Source organism: Oncorhynchus nerka, linkage group LG28 (genome assembly GCF_034236695.1).
Source record: "Oncorhynchus nerka isolate Pitt River linkage group LG28, Oner_Uvic_2.0, whole genome shotgun sequence".
Lineage (NCBI taxonomy): Eukaryota > Metazoa > Chordata > Actinopteri > Salmoniformes > Salmonidae > Oncorhynchus > Oncorhynchus nerka.
The window spans coordinates 50332376-50354285 of NC_088423.1; the positions used below are offsets into that span (position 1 = coordinate 50332376).

Below are 21910 nucleotides of genomic sequence, written 5' to 3' on the forward strand. Positions count from 1 at the left end.
GGACAAGAACAGATTGTCGCACCAGTCTAGCCACACCTCCAAACAATGTCAGCGGAGACTCAACTATGTGGGACCCCAACTCAGATTAGTCGCGCCATGTCTCGGATGACAGTGGTGCTAAATCCGACTCCCAGACAACAACAAAAAAAACATATTTACGGGATATGTTAGTGCAGGCTGGGCCACATCAAGATAAGGAGTGGAATTTCCAAAGAGATGAGGGGCAACGAATATTTTCGGTGGCCCAATACAATAGGAGAATGGCGAACGGGGAGAGAGGGGCGAGACCATGGCTCTTTTATTCCAAGCAAAAACAATGCAGCTTTCTGGGGTTTTTTTCTCACACGAGTACAAATCTACACTGGTCCGGGATGGAACCAACGACTGAAAGAATCTGTGCCACTTCCTCAGCTCGCCTGAGAAGTCGCATGACCGCCTAGATATTTTTCAGAGGTGGAACGAGCTGGAGATCAGTCTGGTGTTCAAGCAAACTATTAATGCCCAAGCCCTACAGGTGCTGCAGAGGCCTTGATACGCATATTGGCCACCCAGAACATTGCGCTACGTCGGACCACCGGCAGGCTGAACGAGCCAAATAATGGCAACATTCTGAAGTTTGTGGAAATTCTGTGTAGCTTTGATTTGATTTCAGAACCATGGACAGCTACCCAGAGAAAATATCACTTACTGCAATGCAGCAGAGGCAATTCTAGGCTTGCCACAAAATGAAGAAATGTTGAAACTGATGTTGGACAATCAAATTCGATATGTAAATAAACCAAATTTGTCACGGCTGGGTCAGTGACAGAAAACTTATTTTACACTGCTCCAGCGAAACGAGGCCCGCCATGCATTTATGAAGAGCTCAAACGATCTCTCTTTTTACAGTTCTACAGGAATATTAAATTATATGTTAAATATGTTAAATGAAAGTGTTCTTTTTATTATAATTGTAACAATTGTGGGGTCGTGCCATGTGTGATAAGAGGTGACATAGTATTAGTAAGAAACTCGGTTTTTCCTATAGGCAGCTGGCTGCATAGTGATTGCAACATTGTAACTCTCCGATGCAGGGGTTAAAGTCAAATTCCTTTCTACACTGTAAGGGACCTCATATATGTGCACGCGCCCACCAACATTTTTTATGGCCGTAATCATAGAATTACATATATAATTGGAGCCTATTTCGTCCTATTCAAAAACGTGGTAGGCCTACCTGTTTGACAAACACAATTATGCTATGCATAGATGTCGGTATAGCCAAATCCTCCAATACGCATGCACTCCTTAAATAACTCCGCTGGGAATGGCTTAGTGTGTTTGTGTGTGTGTGTTTGGGCTCAAATTGAGTGAGTGTATCCCATACCATTTGTTAAAGAAAAGGGCAAAAAGGATATATATTGTTTGCTTTATGTTTTGAAATAAATGAATAAAAAAAGTATCCAGATTATATAAAGGGTTCTATAACAATGCTTAACTCTGTGATGCCTTATGGTAGAAACAAGCTTTAAAATGCCCGCGAAAGACATGACTCCGATGCATATTGGGATATATTGATTCCTCTCTATGACATTCTGAAGCTGAGCTGCAGCCTATAATATTCAAGGAGACAAACACATTGACGTTGCTATTCTGTCCCTAAAGTCTGTCCCTATTAATTGTCATTTTCACTCTCTGAAAATATATGTTTGTTTAAACCCAGGCAGCTTTTAGGGAAGCACTTCTGTTCTTGGGTTATGCAATGGAGGAGTAGCCAGCAGTTGAAGCTTCTATTTTTCTGCGTAGGTAGAGCTGCGTGGAAAGGTCACTTTTGAAAGTGCCATGCTTAGATTCATAAGGATGTCTAAGATTGAATTATTTGCAAACAGCTGTTTGACATTAAGAATAAGTAAGGTAAGATAGCCTATTTCTCTGTCCATTCTTCCCTGAAACTTATATTTTCACTATCCTCTTTTTTACAGCCCAACATTTTCTTTTGCTTGCAATATGTTTTTCCCCAATCAAAGCACACAGAAATATGACAAACGAATTTAATAGAGACATTGGTGATTTTATCAATGAAATCATATTAGGCTATGTTAATGACATTGAACTCATTATATTGCCTACTAACTAGATGTGTTTAAACATTTATTTAATTTGTAGTGTAGCCCTATGAATTGGGCTGCTATTATGTTCTGTTCCTCCGACTTTCAGGTGAGACATTTTTTTTTGCCCAAGGCATAACCTATTGCCGACCACTGCTGTACATAGTTTAGCAGGGATAGCAAGGGGGCGGCAGATTTTTGTCTCGCTTAGGGCAGCAGAACGTCCAGGTCCGTCCCTGGTGACATCTGTTACATTCAGATCATAAATACGTTTATAATAACTATATAGTAGCTGATGCCTGATGGCACATGAGGATAAACTGCAGCTCATTAATCTTCTTCAGTGTTTTTTTTCTTTCAAGCTTAATTGAGTGACTCTATTCTCAGTCTGATCTGGAGTTGACTGTGTCCTCCTGAGTCCCCCCATAGAGGGGCTTTTGACTAGCCTTCTCCAGGACTTCCATGCTGTCCCGTAGACTGACTGCTATGGAGAAGTTATTGGGCTTCAGGGTTAGTCCGTAGGTGTAGTCAATGGTGGGCGGCTTGTCCGGGTCGGGACTAAAGTGGGCCTGGTGCACCAACAATGCTGTAAATAGGAACAGCTGCATCTTTGACAGTTCCTCTCCGATGCACCGCCGCTTTCCCAAAGAGAAGATGAGCACGCTGCTGGCCAGGTCTTTGTCCAGTGAGCCGTCCTGATCCAGGAAGCGCAGAGGGTCAAAGGTCTCCGGGTGTGTCCACTTGGTGGGGTCGTGGTTGCTGGACCACTGGTTGATGAAGATCACTGTGTCCTTGGGGATGGTGTAGCCCATGATGTTGGTGTCGGTGATGGTGCTGTGGGGATGGTGAGCGGCACGAAGCTGGTAAAACGCATCATTTCGTAGATGAAGGCCATCACGTAAGGCAACTGGGACTGGTCCTCGATGATGGGCAGATGGCTCCGGTCGACCACTTTGTCTACTTCCTCCTGGAGACGCAGCTGAATATGAGGAAACCTATATAGGAAAAGGTCAAAGGTGAACACTCAGATCACAGGTAATTCAATAATTTCCTAAATAATTTCCTATTGAGAAGCTAACCTCTATTTCAACACTGAGGGCATTCTCAATACAGTAGTGATAAATATTTTTTGGTGGGTAACTATGGGCAGCAGGTTACAGGTTATTTCCACATTTTGTGACATTACAGCCTTATTCTAAAATGGATTAAATTTAAAAAATGTCCGCATTAATCTACAAACAATACCCCATAACAATAAAGCGAATACAGTTTTTTTGAAGTTTTTGCAAATAAAAAAAGTACTCAGAATCAACATGGTAGTGATGAAAACACAGCAAACAGAGGACATAGAAAGCACAGTATGTGGGTATGTGTGGGTGTATTGTGATGCAAGGTGGGGTGTGTGTTTTTGTGTTTGGAAAAGTGTAGAGTTAAACGAGTGAAAAGGGAAATGGGTGTGAATACCTGTCTGCGAGCAGGGGTTGTAAGAGAGAGCTTTCAATTTTGTGCAGATATGGGATATACATTTTTTTTTAAATAAATTATTAATATAGTTGAGTTATTTACTGTTCTATCATGATGGAACGCTCCCCAACCCTATACCCTAGACACACACCTGAACGACCCATACGACCCATAAGGAGAAGGCCTTATCTGTTTTATGGACCCACTAAAGCAGTACCAACCCCTCAATATTCTGGGCCTGCCTGGCAGAGTGGGTCTTTTTGGGGGTTGATCTACTTCTGTTCTGTGGGTGGTACTGTGTGCTCTTTCGAAGGATGGGTCCCGGTCTCTCGGGGCCCTGGGATCCGGGGGGACATAGATGGTCTGCCGATGGGGGGTGGGGGGGTCTAGCGGGTGGAATAGTGGATGAAAATTGAAGGTTTACTTAGTAGCAATGCAAATATCATGGTACAGCTATATGGACGCTCAATTACTATGGCATTTTTTAATAGTAAGTTTACCAACATATATGATGATAAATAGAATTTAATCTTGTATCTCAGTATGGTAAATGGTGAAATAAGTATAGCCAGCTATAATTGTAATGGCTTAGCAGATAATAAGAAAAGACGATCAGTATTTACCTGGCTAAAAGACAAGGAATATAATATGCTTCTTTGAAAATATACAGTACCAGTCAAAAGTTTGGATACACTTACTCATTTAACGGTTATTCTTTATTATTACTATTTTGTACATTGTAGAATAATAGTGAAGAGATCAAAACTATGAAATAGCACATATGGAATCATGTAGTAAAAATATATTTTAGATTTTAGATTCTTCAAAGTAGCCATCCTTTGCGTTGATGAAAGCTTTGCACACTCTTGGAATTCTCTCAACCACCTGGAATGCTTTTCCAACAGTCTTGAAAGAGTTCCCACATATGCTGAGCACTTGTTGGCTGCTTTTCCTTCCCTCTGCTGTCCAACTAATCCCAAACCATCTCAATTGGGTTGAGGTTGGGTGATTGTGGAGGCCAGGTCATCTGATGCAGCACTCCACCACTCTCCTTCTTGGTCAAACAGCCCTGGTGGTTGGAACCATATCTTTAAAATTTGGACTCATCAAACCAAAGGACTGGTCTAATGTCCATTGCTCGTGTTTCTTGGCCCAAGCAAGTCTCTTCTTATTAATGGTGTCCTTTAGTAGTGGTTTCTTTGCAGCAATTTGACCATGAAGGTTTGATTCACAAAGTCTTCAGTTGATGTCGAGATGTGTCTGTTACTTGAACTCTGGCAAACATTTATTTCGGCTGCAATTTGTGAGGCTGGTAACTCTAGTGAACTTATCCTCTGCAGCAGAGATTACTCTGGGTCTTGCTTTCCTGTGGCGGTCCTCATGAGAGCCAGTTTCATCATAGTGCTTGATAGTTTTTGCAATTGCACTTTTTGTTTTATAATTAAAAATATACATATATTTCACCTTTATTTAACCAGGTAGGCTAGTTGAGAACAAGTTATCATTTACATCTTCGACCTGGCCAAAATAAAGCAAAGCAGTTTGACACAAACAACAACGCAGAGTTACAAATGGAATAAACAAACATGCAGTCAATAATACAATAGAAAAAGTCTATATACAGTGTGTGCAAATGAGGTAGGATGAGGGAGGTAAGGCAATAAATAGGCCGTAGTGGCAAAATAATTACAATATAGCAATTAAACATTGGAGTGATAGATGTGCAGAAGATGAGTGTGCAAGTAGAGATACTGGGGTGCAAAGGAGAATAAATAAATAAATAAATCACAGTATGAGGGATGAGGTAGTTGGATGGGTTATTTACAGATGGGCTATGTACAGGTGCAGTGATCTGTGAGCTGCTCTAACAGGTGGTGCTTAAAGCTAGTGAGGGAGATATGAGTCTCCAGCTTCAGTGATTTTTGCAGTTCGTTCCAGTCATTGGCAGCAGAGTTGTGGATGGAAAGGAGCCAAAGGAGGAATTCGTTTTGGGGGTGACCAGTGTGATATAACTGCTGGAGAACGTGCTACGGGTGGGTGCTGCTATGGTGACAAGTGAGCTGAGATAAGGCGGGGCTTTACCTAGGAAAGACTTATAGATGACCTTGAGCCAGTGGGTTTGGCAACGAATATGAAGCGAGGGCCAGCCAACAAGAGCATACAGGTCACAGTGTTGGGTAGTATATGGTGCTTTTGTGACATATGGTGACAAAACGGATGGCACTGTGATAGACTGCATCCAATTTGCTGAGTAGAGTGTTGGAGGCTATTTTGTAAATGACATCGCCGAAGTCAAGGATCGGTAGGATAGTCCGTTTTACGAGGGTATGTTTGGCAGCATGAGTGAAGGATGCTTTGTTGCGAAATAGGAAGCCGATTTCAGATTTCATTTTGGATTGGAGATGCTTAATGTGAGTCTGGAAGGAGAGTTTACAGTCTAACCAGACACCTAGGTATTTGTAGTTGTCCATATATTCTAACTCAGAACCGTCCAGAGTAGTGATGCTGGACGGGCGGGCAGGTGTGGGCAGCGATCGGTTGAAGAGCATGAATTTAGTTTTACTTGCATTTAAAAGCAGTTGGAGGCCACAGAACGAGAGTTGTATGGCATTGAAGCTCGTTTGGAGGTTTGTTAACACATAGTCCAAAGAAGGGCCAGATGTATACAGAATGGTGTCGTCTGTGTAGAGGTGGATCAGGGAATCACCCGCAGCAAGAGCGACATCGCTGATATATACAGAGAAAAGAGTCGGCCCGAGAATTGAACCCTGTGGCACCCTCATAGAGACTGCCAGAGGTCTGGACAACAGGCCCTCCGATTTGACACACTGAACTCTCTCTGCGAAGTAGTTGGTGAACCAGGCGAGGCAGTCATTTGAGAAACCAAAGCTATTGAGTCTGCCGATAAGAATGTACAGTGAGATTCGAAATGGTCAGTGATCTGTTTATCATCTTGGCTTTCGAAGACTTTAGAAAGGCAGGGCAGGATGGATATAGGTCTATAACAGTTTGGGAACAGGAACAGATATAGCCTTTGGTTCACTCCAGACTTAACTGCCCTTGACCAGCACAAAAACATCATGTGGCGGACTGCACTAGCATCGAATTGTCCCCGCGATATGCAACTGTTCAAAGTGTCACCCCCTTTGAAGAGGGGAATGACCGCGGCAGGTTTCCAATCTTTAGGGATCTCAGACGATACGAAAGAGAGGTTGAACAGACTGGTAATAGGGGTTGCATCAATGGCGGCGGATAATTTTAGAAAGAGAGTGTCCAGATTGTCTAGCCATGCTGATTTGTACGGGTGCAGGTTTTGCAGCTCTATCAGAACATCTGCTATCTGGATTTGGGTGAAGGAGAAGCTGGGGAGGCTCGGGCAAATAGCGGGGGGTGTGGAGCTGTTGGCCAGTGTTAGGGTAGCCAGGAGGAAAGCATGGCCAGCTATAGAGAAATGCTTATTGAAATTTTCGATTATCATGGATTTATGGCTGGTGATCGTGTTACCTAGCCTCAGTGCAGTGGGCAGCTGGGAGGAGGTGCTCTTGTTCTCTATGGACTTTACAGTGTCCCAAAACCTTTTGGAGTTAGAGATACAGGATGCAAATTTCTGTTTGAAATAGCTAGCCTTTGCTTTCCTGACTGACTGCGTGTATTTTTTCCTGACTTCCCTGAACAGTTGCATATCGCAGGGACTATTTGATGCTTGTGCAGTCCGCCACGTGATGTTTTTGTGCTGGTCAAGGGCAGTCAGGTCTGGAGTGAACCAAGGGCTATATCTGTTTCTGTTCCTACTTGAAGAAAGTAATGATGGATTGTAATTTTTCTTTGCTTATTTGAGCTGTTCTTGCCATAATATGGATTTGGTCTTTTAACATATAGGGCTATCTTCTGTATACCACCTCTACATTGTGGGGCGGCAGGGTAGCCTAGTGGTTAGAGCGTTGGTCTAGTAACAGCAAGGTTGCAAGTTCAAACCCCCTAACATGGTACAAATCTGTCGTTCTGCCCCTGAACAGGCAGTTAATCCACTGTTCCTAGGCCGTCATTGAAAATAAGAATTTGTTCTTAACTGACTTGCCTGGTAAAATAAATCAAAATGGTCGCAACACAACTGATTGGCTAAAATGCATCTGTTCTTAGTTCTACATTTTTTGAAAGGGGCAAGATAGTGAAGAAATTACTTTTAAAGAACGACCAGGCATCCTCGACTGATGGGATGAGGTCAATATCTTTCCAGGATACCCGGACCAGGTCAATTAGAAAGGCCTGCTCGCTGAAGTGTTTTAGGGAGCATTTGACAGTGATGAGGGGTGGTCGTTTGACCGCGAACCCATAGCGTATGCAGGCAATGAGGCAGTGATCGCTGAGATACTGGTTGAAAACAGCAGAGGTGTATTTGGAGGGCAAGTTGGTCAGGATAATATCTATGAAGGTGCCCATGTTTACGGATTTAGGGTTGTACCTGGTGGGTTCCGTGATAATATGTGTGAGATTGATGGCATCTAGCTTAGATTGTAGGACTGCCGGAGTGTAGCATATCCCAGTTTAGGTCACCTTACAGAACAAATGCTGAAGATAGATGAGGGGCAATCAATTCACATATGATGTCCAGGGCACAGCTGGGAGCTGAGGGGGGTCTATAACAGGTGGCAACAGTGAGAGACTTATTTCTGGAGAGATTCATTTTTAAAATTTGAAGCTCGAACTGTTTGGGCATAGATCTGGAAAGTATGACACAACTTTGCAAGCTATCTCAGCAGTAGATTGCAACTCCTCCCCCTTTGGCAGTTCTATCTTGATGGAAAATGTTGTAGTTGGGTATCTCAGAATTTTTGGTGACCTTCCTAAGCCAGGATTCAGACGTGGTAAGGACATCAGGGTTGGCGGAGTGTGCTAAAGCAGTGAGTAAAACCAACTTAGGGAGGAGGCTTCTGATACCAAGGCTTTTTCGTTTACAGAAGTCAACAAATGAGAGTGCCTGGGGACACGCAGGGCCTGGGTTAACCTCCACATCACCCGAGGAACAGAGGAGGAGTAGGATGAGTGTACGGCTAAAGGCTATCAAAACTGGTCGTCTAGTGCATTGGGGACAGAGATTAAAAAGAGTAGATTTCTGGGCGTGGTAGAATAGATTCAGGGCATAATGTGCAGACAGGGGTATGGTGGGGTGCGGGTACAGTGGAGGTAAAGCACAGGCACTGAGAGATGATAAGAGAGGTTGCATCTCTGGACACGCTGGTTATGCTGGGTGAGGTCACCGCCTGTGTGGGAGATGGGCCAAAGGAGGTATCTGAGGCATGTTGTGGGACTAGGGGCTCCGCAGTAAACTAAAACAATGATAACTATCCTCAACAACAGTATACAAGGCATATTGACATTTGAGAGAGACATAAAGTGAGGCATAAAGCAATCACAGGTGTTGATTGGGACAGCTAGCTAAGACAACAACGAATAAGACAACAACAGCTAATCAGCTAAGACAACAACAACAGGTAAAGTGGCAATGAATGGGCAGAGTGGGTTGGTTAACTACCCACAGGGTCTGAGTTCGGGGCTAGGGCCGACAGATAAACAAAAAATAAACAAAGTGGAGTACCGTGATTAATGAACAGCCCAGCAGGCATCAGCTATGTAGCCAAGTGATCATAGGGTCCAGTGAACAGCAATAGATGGAACAGGGAAGCCGCGGGGTAGTCGTTACCATGCTAGCATGCGGGAGACACAGCGTTTAAAGTTAGCAGACCCGGGTAAGTAGAAGCGTCTGCTCCGATGTCCGGCAAAGGCCGGTTGAGGGCACAGTGGATGGAATTGCGTCTGCAGACCAGTCGTGGTGGTACGGCGTGGCGTTGTGTCGACAAAGGGTCTGGGCCAGATGGTGAAAGGGGTATTGTAGTTGTAGTAATTTATTTTGGTAGCCGGGAGATGCGCCTGGCTCGTGGCAAACTGGTGCTAGCATCGGGGCAGGGGTGTTAGCCACTATAGCCACTCGGTAGCAGCTAGCTAGCAGCGATGATCCGATGCAAAGGTCCAGAGCTTACGGCAAGTATCCGGTGTAGTGGATTCTAGCCGTGTTGGCGGTAGAGTCCAGGAGGCAACGGCTGAGTAGCCGGTTGATCACAGAGTAGGCCGGGAGGGGGCCTGGCTCAGGGCTAGCGTCGGGGCTGGGTCACTCTGTGGCAGCTAGCTAGCGGCAAAGATCAGGAGTAATGGTCCAGGGTTTACGGCAGGAATCCGGCGTTGTAGTGGAGAAAAACAGTCCGAGGCTGGCAGGTATTATCTAAAATAAAAAATTGGCTAAAAAAAACGGCTGGTGCCTGTGCAGAAGCTAAAGGCCGCTAGCAGTGGCTAACAATGACTAAATAGCTAGTAGCTAATTAGCTGGTTAGCTTCTGATGTAGGTTCTGGCTATAAGGTCTAAAACAAATAGCGGATCCGTGTCACATTGAGTGAGGCAGGTTACCGGAAGGTATATTTAATTTAAAAAATGGAAAGAAGATTGAAAAATAAATTGAAATATATACAAAAAGTAAACGAGAGGATGACAAACCACATCTGCACTGCTACGTAATCTTGGTTTATTGTGGAGAGCTTTTGGAAGGCTACCTGAAAATGGTGACCCAAGTTAAGCAATTTAAAGACAATGCTACCAAATACTAATTGAGTGTATGTAAACTTCTGACCCACTGGGAATGTGATGAAAGAAATAAAAGCTCAAATAAATCATTTCTCTACTATTATTCTGACATTTCACATTCTTAAAATAAAGTAGTGACCCTAACTGACCTAAGACAGGGAATATTTACTAGAATTAAATGTCAGGAATTGTGAAAAATTTAGTTTAAATGTATTTGGCTAAGGTGTATGTAAACTTCCGACTTCAACTGTACATGGTGGAGGCTCAATCAAGCTCGTCATCTTGACTACTTTCTTATGTCATTCTTACTGGCACCAAAAGTTTAAAAAGTGATAGGGGACAAAATGCAGTCGGACCATCAAATAATTGGCATATATATTACTCTTACAGAATATCCACGTGGGCGAGGAAATTGGAAATGTAATCAAAGCTTATTGGATGATAACAGACTTTTCCGGACATAACATAGGTACACCAGATCCCCTTTAAATGTGCTTTTAGAGGCCATGCAATTCAGTACTTGTATCTAAAACAAAAGCAATTTTGGTCAAAAGAAGCCATATTAATTAAGGAAATGGAAGAACTAATAGTACACATCGATACAGTAGCAATAAAACTGTACTATAGAGGCACAGAATAAGTTAGAGGAACAACAAAAAGAAATGGAGGAACTTATTCCAGAAAGATCAACTGTAATATATTATAAAAATAAAGCGAACTGGATGGGATAAAAATCAACAAAACATTTTTTAATCTTCAACATAAAAATGCTACCAAATTTGTTTTACTGAAACTTGTGAAAAATGGAGTCACCCATGATTTACCAAACAATATTTTGAAAGACGAATCAAAGTACTTTAAGCACATTTTCATTTCAGTCTCCTCCATCTCCACCAACCGAAGATAACTGTATGGATTTAATTTATTTTAATAATGTCAAATTAACAGCTATACAGAAAGACCCATGTGAAGGCCAAATTACAGAGGAGGAACTTCTTGATGCAATTAAATCATTTAAAACCTGGGAAAACTCCAGGGTTGGATGGCATACCCGTAAACATAACAGAAACATCATTGTAAATAAGAATTTGTTCTTAACTGACTTGCCTAGTTAAATAAATAATAATAATAATATTAATATGAATAGCAACCCTAGGTGTAAAATAGTAAACAATGAATAGCCACTTTGAAAGTATTAAACTTTCAAGAGGAGTAAAGAAGGTTTACTTTATCTATTTATTATCCATAGTTAGCTATTCAGATTCAACAATAATATGGGGTTAGAAATCAATGTCTAAAAGCAAAGTTGGTGATTGATGATTCATGCTTTTTTCCATAATTTGGATCCCTCCACAACCTCAGGGAGTTTGTTCCACCATTGGGGGCCAGAGCAGCAACAGTTTTGACTGGGCTACTTGTTTTTGAAAGGAACTGTATTGATCAGAATACAGTGTAGACATTGTTAATGTTGTAAATGACTACCTCAGTGGTAAGGAGGCGAGCAGGCCAGATTGGATGAACGCAGTGCCCTTGTTTGGGTGTAGGGCCTGATCAGAGCCTGGAGGTCCTACAGGTGCCGTTTCAAACAGCTCCATAGGCAAGCACATGGTCTTGATTAGCGAATGGAAAGCTTTTCAACTGGAAGCCAGTGGAAAGAGCGGATTGAGCAGGGGTACGTGTAGACACTTGGAATGGTTGAACACCAGACGGGCTGCTAGTTCTGGTCATGATTTGTAGGGTTTAATGGCACAGGCAGGGATGCCCAGCCAACAGAAAAGTTGCAGTAATCCAGAGGACATGACAAGTGCCTGGATTAGAATAGAAGAGGAAATGCGCTGCTTCCTGTTGAGGCAGGTTCGTGTCTGTTTGGATGTTGTAGAGCATGAAGGCTCAAAACGGGCCACCGATACCTTATGTTCTTCTGAAACGACAGGGTGGTCCAATTGTTCTTAGCGCTCTGGGAGGAGGACACAATGGAGATCCTGGGGCACCAGCCTGGCTCCGTTGTCAACCGTGAAGCTGAAGATCATGGAATGGGCAGTCCTTCCCTGGGAGAAGAGCACTCCTCTTGCCGAGGTTCAGCTTGAGTGGTGATCCGTGCATCCACACTGATATGTCTACCAACATGCAAAGATGCATTACAGTGGTCTCAGAAGGGGGAAAGGAGAAGATTATATCTGTGTCAACTGCATAGCAATGATAGGAGAGACATGCCAGGTTATGACAGAGCCAGTGACTTGGCTGTATAGGACTTAGGAGCCACCCGTGAACAGAGCCCTGGGGACGCCATTCAAGAGCTCGTGGTGAGTCTGAGACAGATTCAGCCACGCCACCTGGTAGGAGCGACCTGTCAGGTAGGATGCAACACCCGTGGGGAAAGGAGATGCCCAATTCGAGGAGGGTGGAGGGAGGATCTGATGGTTCACAGTATCGAAGGCAGCCGTCCAATAGGTCTAGAAGGATGAGAGCAGCAGAGGAGACCCAGAGTTACTTTAGCACTGCGGAGGGCCTCCGTGATACAGAGAAGAGCAGTCTCAGTTGAATGACTAGTCTTGAAACCTGACTGATTTGGCCAAATCAAGAAGGTCATTCTGAGAGAGATAAAGGAGAGCTGTGCCAAGGACGGCACGTTCAAGAGTTTTGGAGAGAAAAGAAAGAAGGGATACTGGTCAGAAGTTGTTGACAGGTGGACCTTATTCACATCGCAGTGTAGGTTTTTTCAGAAGGGGTGCAACTCTTCTCTTGAAGACAGAAGGGACGTCCGCTCAGCTGGTCAGGGATGAGTTGATGAGCGAGGTGAGGTAAGGGAGAAGGTCTCCAGAAATGGTCTGGAGATGAGAGGAGGGAATAGGGTCAGCGGGCAGGTTGTTGGATCTCACCCCGTCACAACGAGATTTCATCTCAGAGAGAGGGGAGAAAGAGGTCTGGCACAGGGTAGGGCAGTGTGCCAGAACCAGCGGTGTCGTTTGACTTAGCAAACGAGGATCGGATGTCGTCGACCTTCTTTTCAAAATGGTTGTGACAGAAGTCATCTGCAGAGAGGGAGGAGGGGGGAGGGGTGGGAGGATTCACAGAGGGAGGAGAAGGTGGCAAAGAGCTTCCTAGGGAGAGGCTTATTAATATTAATATGAATAGCAACCCTAGGTGTAAAATAGTAAACAATGATACTTTCTGAAAGTATTAAACTGTCAAGAGGAGTAAAAAAGGTTGTCCACTGGCCATATCTATTTATTATGGCCATCTAAATGTTAGCTATTAAAATCAGATTCAACAATAATATCAAGGGGTTAGAAATCAATGGCTTAAAAGCAAAGTTGTCATCAATGGCTGATGATTCATTTTTTAACCTAATTTGGATCCCTCCACAGCCTCATAGATGATCTAGAAACTCTTTAGTCATATTCCAGTTGGGAACAAATTCAAACAATTTGTGGTTAAACATAGACATGTACTTGTTTTTGAAAGGAAAGCAAATTTTTGGTCCATTAAAATAATAGGGCATCAAATTGATCAGAAATACAGTGTAGACATTGTTAATGTTGTAAATGACTATTGTTGCTAGAAATGGCATATTTTAAAATGGAATATCTACTAGGCCTGCAGATGCCCATTATCAGAAAACCCTTTGCAATTATGTTAGCACAGCTGAAAACTGTTGTCCTGATTAAAGAAGCAATACAAATGGCTTTCTTTAGACAGGTTGAGTATCTGGAGCATCAGCATTTGTGGGTTGATTTACAGGCTCAAATGGCTAGAAACAAATATGTTTTTCTTCTGAAATTTCAGTCTATAATTGTTCTGAGAAATGAGGGCTATTCCATGGGAGAAATTGCCAAGAAGCTGAAGATCTCATACAACGCTGTGTAATACTCCCTTCACAGAACAGCGCAAACTGGCTCTAACCAGAATAGAAAGAGGAGTAGGAGGCCTTGTGCACAACTGAGCAACAGGACAGTACATTACAGTGTCTAGTTTGAGAAACAGACACCTCATGGCTCAACTGGCAGCTTCATTAAATAGTACCTGCAAAACACCAGCACTATGGCCTTCTGGAGGACCGCCGCCACCCGTGGTCCCCAAATCTTTCACATATATGAAGAGCCTTCATGGAGAAGCTGGGAGTCACATTCAGCATCACATCCGTAACGGCCTCAGTCCAACGACAGGTGGAAAGGACCAACCAGGAGCTGGGGAGGTTGCTGAGGAGTCACAGTCAGGACCCACAGAGGAAGGGGCCTGGTATCTACCCCTGGGCAGAGTACTGCCCAGAACTCACTTCCTCACTCCTCCATGGGGGTTGTCTAGCTTCCAGTGCATCCTGGGGCACCAGCCTGGCCCGTGACCTTGAGCCAAACCAAAGGCACTGCGATGGATGAGTGGTTCTGGTGCGCAGGGCAGGTTTAGGACGTTTCCCCATGAGGCTCCAAACGCACCGTCCAGCACCAGAAGGAGCAGGTGGACTGCCACTGCAGTTAGGCACCGTTTTATGCCTGGTGAACGCTTCTGGCTGTCCACCAGAAACCTCCCGCTCCGCCTGCCCTAAGGAAGCTGAGCCCCTGGTTTGTGGGGCCATTCAAAGTCCTCCAGAGGGTCAATGAGGTAACTTACCACTACAGCTTCCCAATGACTACCGGATCTCACCCTCTTTTTTGGTTTCCTCCTCAGGCCGGTGGTTCCTGGTCCCGGGGCGCTGATGCAGCGTCTCTGCCCCTCCGCCTCCCCTGGAAATCGAGGGTAGTCCCAGTTTATGCCGTCAGTTCCCTCCTGAACGCCAGATGTCGTGGAGGTAGGTTACAGTACCTGGTAGACTGGGAGGGGTACGGTCCAGAGGAGCGGTTTTGGGTTCCAGCCTGGACGAATTCTAGATCCCAACATCATCAGAGATTTCCACCTTCGCTGTCCAAACCGGCCCGCCTTCAAGCCCTTGGGGCCGTCTTCCTGGCCAGCGTTTTCCTCTTTGTCCACTCCTGCTCCCCTTGTTCAGCACTCCCGATCACTACTGGGGTGATTTGAAAAGTCACAAACCAAGCATCGCCGGTCTGTAACCACCGGTCCTGGCAACCTTCATTACACACACCTGCGCCTCATTAGGCACACCTGGACTTCATCACCTCCCTGATTACTTCCCTTTTATATAGCACTCCGTCAGAAAAGACAGAACAAATAATACAGCAAATATTGTGGTTAAACTAATTGATTAAAAAAAACATTATTTTTCAACCCCAATTTTTTTTTAAAGGTATAATCTTTGTAAATTTTTATCATAAATAGGACTGGTGGAGTTATGTCACACATGCAGCTAACAAAAATATATGGAAATGTCTGTGCTACCCAAAATTACAACCAACTAATTGCAGCATTGCCACAAAAATGGAAGAGGCAAGTGGAAGCGGGAAAAAGTAAGGAACTTGTCTGTTAGTCCTGCATTAAAGATTTTCAAAGAAAATTGTGATAAATAAAAAGGTATATGTCACGTTCTGACCTTTATTTCCTGTGTTTTTGTATTTAGTATGGTCAGGGTGTGAGTTGGGTGGGCAGTCTATGTTTGTTTTTCTATGATTTGAGTATTTCTATGTTTCGCCTGTCCGGCCCGGCGCCGCTGCCGGAGTCTCCCGCCTGTCCGGCCCGGCGCCGCTGCCGGAGCCTCCCGCCTGTCCGGCGCCGCTGCCGGAGCGTCCCGCCTGTCCGGCGCCGCTGCCGGAGCCTCCCGCCTGTCCGGCGCCGCTGTCCGGCGCCGCTGCCGGAGCCTCCCGCCTGTCCGGCGCCGCTGCCGCAGCCTCCCGCCTGTCCGGCACCGCTGCCGGAGTCTGAGGAGCCCCTGCCCCTCTGTCCCGAGCTCCTGCCCCTCTGCCCCGAGCTGCCCCTCTGTCCAGTGGGGTCATTGAGAGGGGTTGCCATGGTGAGAAAGCCACGGAGGCGGACAATAAGGCGGACTAAGACAATGGGGAAGTGGGGTCCGCGTCCCGCGCCAGAACCGCCACCGCGGACAGACGCCCACCCAGACCCTCCCCTATAGGTCAAGGTTTTTTTCCGGAGTCCGCACCTTTGGGGGGGGGGGGGGGGGTACTGTCACGTTCTGACCTTTATTTCCTGTGTTTTTGTATTTAGTATGGTCAGGGTGTGAGTTGGGTGGGCAGTCTATGTTTGTTTTTCTATGATTTGAGTATTTCTATGTTTCGGCCTAGTATGGTTCTCAATCAGAGGCAGGTGTCATTAGTTGTCTCTGATTGAGAATCATACTTAGGTAGCCTGGGTTTCACTGTGTGTTTGTGGGTGAATGTCCTTGTTACTGTCCTTGTTACTTTGCACCAGTATTAGGCTGTTTCGGTTTTCGTGTTACGTTTATTGTTTTTGATTCATGTGTACTTTGTTTCATTAAACATGGATCGCAATAGCCACGCCGCATTTTGGTCTGACTCTCTTTCACCTAAGGAAAACCGTGACAGTATACCAGTTTCGTTTAAGGACCATAAAATTGGCAGAGGTGCTACATACTGTAGAATGCAAAATAGTTGGGAAGAGATTTTCGATGTACCGATTCCATGGCACATAGTTCATGAACTGATATGCAAAACAACACCGGATTCAAAACTTTGAATTTAAATTATTATACGACATTTTTGTAACCAATAGAACGTTATATATATGGGGGATACAACCATCCCAGCTCTGCAGATTTTGGTGCGAAGAGATGATTTGTTTTGGTACTGTCCATATGTAGCTTGTTTTTGGTCACAGGTCCATGAATGGTTGAAGAAGTGCAACATTTACCTGGAGCTAACTCTGCAGATAGCACTACTGGGGTATTTGAAAAGTCATAATCAATCAATAATATAATACTACTTTTAGCAAAAATGTTTATCTTTAATTTACAATCTGTAGAAACTATGAGAATAGAAAGGTTTGGAACTTTTGTGAAACATCACAGCACAGTTGAAAAATATATTGCAAAATAGAAATTTAACTGGATGGGCTTCAGACATAGATGGGAGGGGTTGATGGTAGCTGAAGGATGGAATTAAAACAACACACAATGTATATAGTATGTATAAGCTGGAAGTAGAAGCCTAAGTGTTGTTTATTAGTTTACTCAAATTAGTTGAGGGGTGGTAGGGTTAGAGGGGGAAAAGAAAGGAAAATATATTTCAAAAAGATATGTTTATATATTTACAAAAAAATGTATGCGGGATTCGAAATGAAGCAGACAATTACATTGATGGAATCTACAATATATCTGCACTACTAAAACGGATCTATCCCCAAAAATAAATCAACAAAAACAATACACAAAATCTAAAAAATACCTTATTTACATAAGTATTCAGACCATTTGCTATAACACTCGAAACTGAGTTCAGGTGCATCCTGTTTCAATTGATCATCCTTGAGATGTTTCTGATTGGACATGATTTGGAAAGACGCACAATTGTCTACATAAGGTCCCACAATTGACAGTGCATGTCAGAGCAAAAACCAAGTCATGAGGTCGAATGAATTGTTTGTAGAGCTCCGAGACAGGATTGTGTCGAGGCACAGATCTGGGGAAGGATACCAAAAAAATTCTGCTGCATTGAAAGCTCCCTTGACCACAGTGGCCTCCATCATACTTAAATGGAAGAAGTTTTGAACAACCAACATTCTCTGGTCTGATGAAACCAAGATTGAACTCTTTGTCCTGAATGCCAAGCGTCACTTCTGGAGGAAACCTGGCACCATCCCTACAGTGAAGCATGGTAATGGCAGCATCATGCTGTGGGGATGGTTTTCAGGGTCAGGGACTGGGAGACTAGTCAGGATCGAGGGAAAGATGAACAGAGCAAAGTACAGAGAGATCCTTGATGAAAACCTGCTCCAGAGCGCTCAGGACCTCAGACTGTGGCAAAGGTTCACCTTCCAACAGGACAATGACCCTAAACATACAGCCAATACAATACAGGAGTCGCTTCGGGACAAGTCTCTGAATGTCCTTGAGTTGCCCCGCCAGAGCCGGACTTGAAACCAATCAAACATCTCTGGAGAAACCTGAAAATACCTGTGCAGCGACGCTCCCCATCCAAACTGACAGAGCTTGAGAGGATCTGTACAGAACCATGTGAGAAACTCCCCAAATACAGATGTGCCAAGCTTGTAGCTTTCTACCCAAAAAGACTCTAGACCGTAATCGCTGCCAAAAGTGCTTCAACAAACTACTGAGTAAAGGGTCTGAATACTTCTGTAAATGTCATATTTCAGTTTTTTTTTTTTTTTGCTTTGACATTATGGGGTGTTGTGTGTAGATTGATGAGTAAGCCTGTAACGTAACAAAATGTGCAAAAATGTGGAAAAAGTCGAGGGGTCTGAATACTTTCCGAATGCACTGTAATTGCAGAGAACCCGGTGTTTTGAGGATATATTTGCATGGCTGTTGTTAGGCCTGAGACGATGTCAAGCGCCGGCAAACCGTGCCAATATATCCTCCAATGATACATTCGATCGCATTATCACTTTTAAACATGGGTTACCAACATATTCAGATAATGATTGAGATATTTTCATTAAAAACTTTGTTTTGATTAATTTATTCATACTATTTCATCATTCCATTATATGTTGTCCCAACACTAATCTGGTGTTGCTACCCAAGCCGGCTAGTCATTTGTTCTATTGGTTTGGTTGCCATAGACGGGACCCAGTTGTTCAGTCTTTTTGCTCCGTATTTATGGACGTGACCCAGTCGTTAGTTCTGAATGTTCCATTTCCATACTGGCTGGCAACGTTCTTATCCCTTACTTTATACCCAGCTAGCAATGAGGAATCGGCCCAGTTGCGGCCCGGAATCCTAGCCATAAGTAATACCAAAGATGTTCTACTCATCTATCTGTGGTAATACTGCCAAAGGCGGCCCAGACTCTGGGCCACCTGAGGTCGGCCAAGTCTGACTCTCAGCGGAGTGCCCCGACTCTGCGGGAATCGGCCCAAATCCACTGTGCTAGCTGGGTAGCTAGCCAACTACGGCTAATTTACAGTCACGTCAAAAAGTGCAGCCAGAATAACAGCAAAGTATCTGCATTTTTACTTGTTTAACTGTTTTCTAGAGACATTTATTTGGATACATCAATAACAATGAGCTCATGAGGCACGATTTCGCCTGGCATAGCAAATGTGCTCTCTCTTTAGACAAACCTCTGCTGTTGAAAACGAAATGTTGGTCAAAAACAAATGTGAGATAATATCTAGATGCTTTTTATAGTGTAGATCAAGTGTATTAATTTCTTGGCTGGGCTGATGGGACAGTGGATTGCGCAGTCAGATGGAACAGAGTTAATGGGCATTTTGATGTCATATATTTAGCTGGTGGTAACTTGTGGAATAGACACCGGCTGAAATGCGCTTTTAACTAGCATTCAAAATTAGACCCACCACTTGTATAATTAAGTGATAATGCCCGATTGTTAGTCCTGAGACGAAATCAAATCGTGCCAATATATCCTACAAATACTAGCTTCACGGTCATTATCACTTTTATTTACTTTTTATTTAACATTTACTCTATCAGGGAGTCATACTGAGACTACGGTCTTTTACAGATGAGCACAAAATTACAGAAATTACAGAAAATGCAGACATCAAAATATAAATAAAACAAAACACATGAATCACTAATAAGGTCCTCAATCAGCTTCAGAACAATTGCATTAATTACTAGGTATGTAAACGCTTTTATTTTTCCTGCGCAAACAAGCAACAGTATGCCTACTGTTAATCCAACTGGCAACACACAGCATGTTCTACTGCTCAGAATACGTTATTTCCTGAAGCGATAGTTTAGGAAAAAACAGCCGAGTCCTCATTTTAGGCTGCCAATACCTGCCTGGGCGCTTCTGATATTTAATACTATTACGTAACATCATTGTTCTGCTTGAAGTGCCGAATTCAAGAGCAAGTACAGTACGCTACCAATAATAAAAGAGCAGAGCATAAGTGCTCTTTCTTTTTTTAAATGTTGATTGTGAGATGGTGGCATACTAGGAGGTTAAGTAATTGTCCCAGTAAAAAATTGCTTTCTCCACTTTAGGCATAGGTTTTCCCCACTTTACGCATATAAATTATTCACTTTACATGTTGGGCTTTCTCAATTTGACACATAGGTGATTGTTAACAGAACATATCAGGTGGGAAAAATAGTACTTTCATTTCACTTTAGCTGATTCAAAATTAATATGTATTACCTCACAAGTATCAGCATTATCCACTGAAGTGCAGTAGATAGTGTGTCTTGGCTTGCTCCAAAAATATCACCGATAGTGGGTGGCACATAATCTTTGCCTGGTGAGACCCTTGGTGAGCTGTCCTTGGGATGGTCCAATGCCATGATGAAAGCATCTGTCATGTCCCGGATGGTGCTTGACTGAATGGTCTTTCGATGCTCGACAACTTTATTAAGGATAAATTTACTGAACTCCTGGTTGAGCTCTTTAAAGTTTTCAAATATATTTTTTATTGGGTTGGGGAAATACTGGAGCCAAGGCATAACATCCACGATGCTTCCAGCTCCCACTGTTTGGGTGAATTGATAGTTTCGTCCCACCACTTGCGCAAACTCTTCGTCGTCGTATGAATACCTCTTTCCAAAGCACACGGCGGTCATTACGTTAGCGGTTGATACCACCAAGTATGTCATCGGCTGGAAATATTGGTGCTCTTTAGTTTTTACCAGGAAAATATGGAGCAGCTCCCTTACTTCGCAGACAACATGGTTTTCGAATGCCTTTTTGGTGTGCATGTTGCCGGTAGAAAACATCCGAACAGTAGATTGGGCCACTTTTCGATGCACTTTCCACCATTCGCTAAATGTACCAAAAGCAATGCCATCGCCATTGGAAACATATTGAAACGAGGCAAAGTCAGGTCTGCCTGCGAAATCAAATCCCTTTTTGATGAGCGCCTGCCTGATTGCGTCGCCATTCAGTACCACAACGTCCCGGCAGCCGAGTTTGATTTGAAAGACATCCCCATATTTCCGTGACATGCGAGAGAAATAGAGGTGAGGAGTGTTGCCAAGCTCTACTGCGTTCCCAATGACCGGCCAAGCGAACGGTCCAGGCGGGCTGTGTACTTCCCAGCTCCGCCTGATCCTGCGCCACAGGAGCATGGCAAAGAGAAAAGTCAAAGACGCCAGTAGCAGGCCGATACTCCTTGGCATTGGCCGAGTCATCTCTTCGAATATAACTTGCAAGTCCATTATGGAGCCTAGAGAAAGCAATAAGTTAGTTATATTAAAAAAATCATTAATTGATTATAGGGCAAAATACACGTAAATTCAATAATCATTATTTTGAGACACAAATATAGTCTAGCGGAAATATTATTACAGAGCAAAATATGGCACAAAATACCGGGAATGAATAAGCACCACCTTGCAGTTCGTTTGTTGCTTCTTCTAAGAAAATAACAGCCTAATGTTAATTGTAGTTTGTCTGTTACTAATGTTTGGATGAATAAGCTCCTATCCCGTCGATGCAGGTTGTAAGGCTACGTTTTAACGCTCATTAGGTCTCACTTATTTATATAGCGGATCCAGCTTGAAAGTACGAATTATTGAAGAATGAAATCCGCAAAACCTGCTAAAATAGACAGAAAAATAAATGCAGTTATTATGTCCAGTAACTGTATTTATATTCTCGTGCAGTTCCAGACCTTCCACTCTCCACATGTGAATAGCCTTCTGTTGTCCCAAGTTATGATT

At 43.6% G+C, this 21910-nt stretch overlaps 1 pseudogene; it reads right to left on the reverse strand.

Moving 5' to 3' along the window:
* Positions 1–2016: 2016 nt before the first annotated feature.
* Positions 2017–21701, reverse strand: LOC115113365 (cytochrome P450 1B1-like; annotated as a pseudogene).
* Positions 21702–21910: the final 209 nt, after the last annotated feature.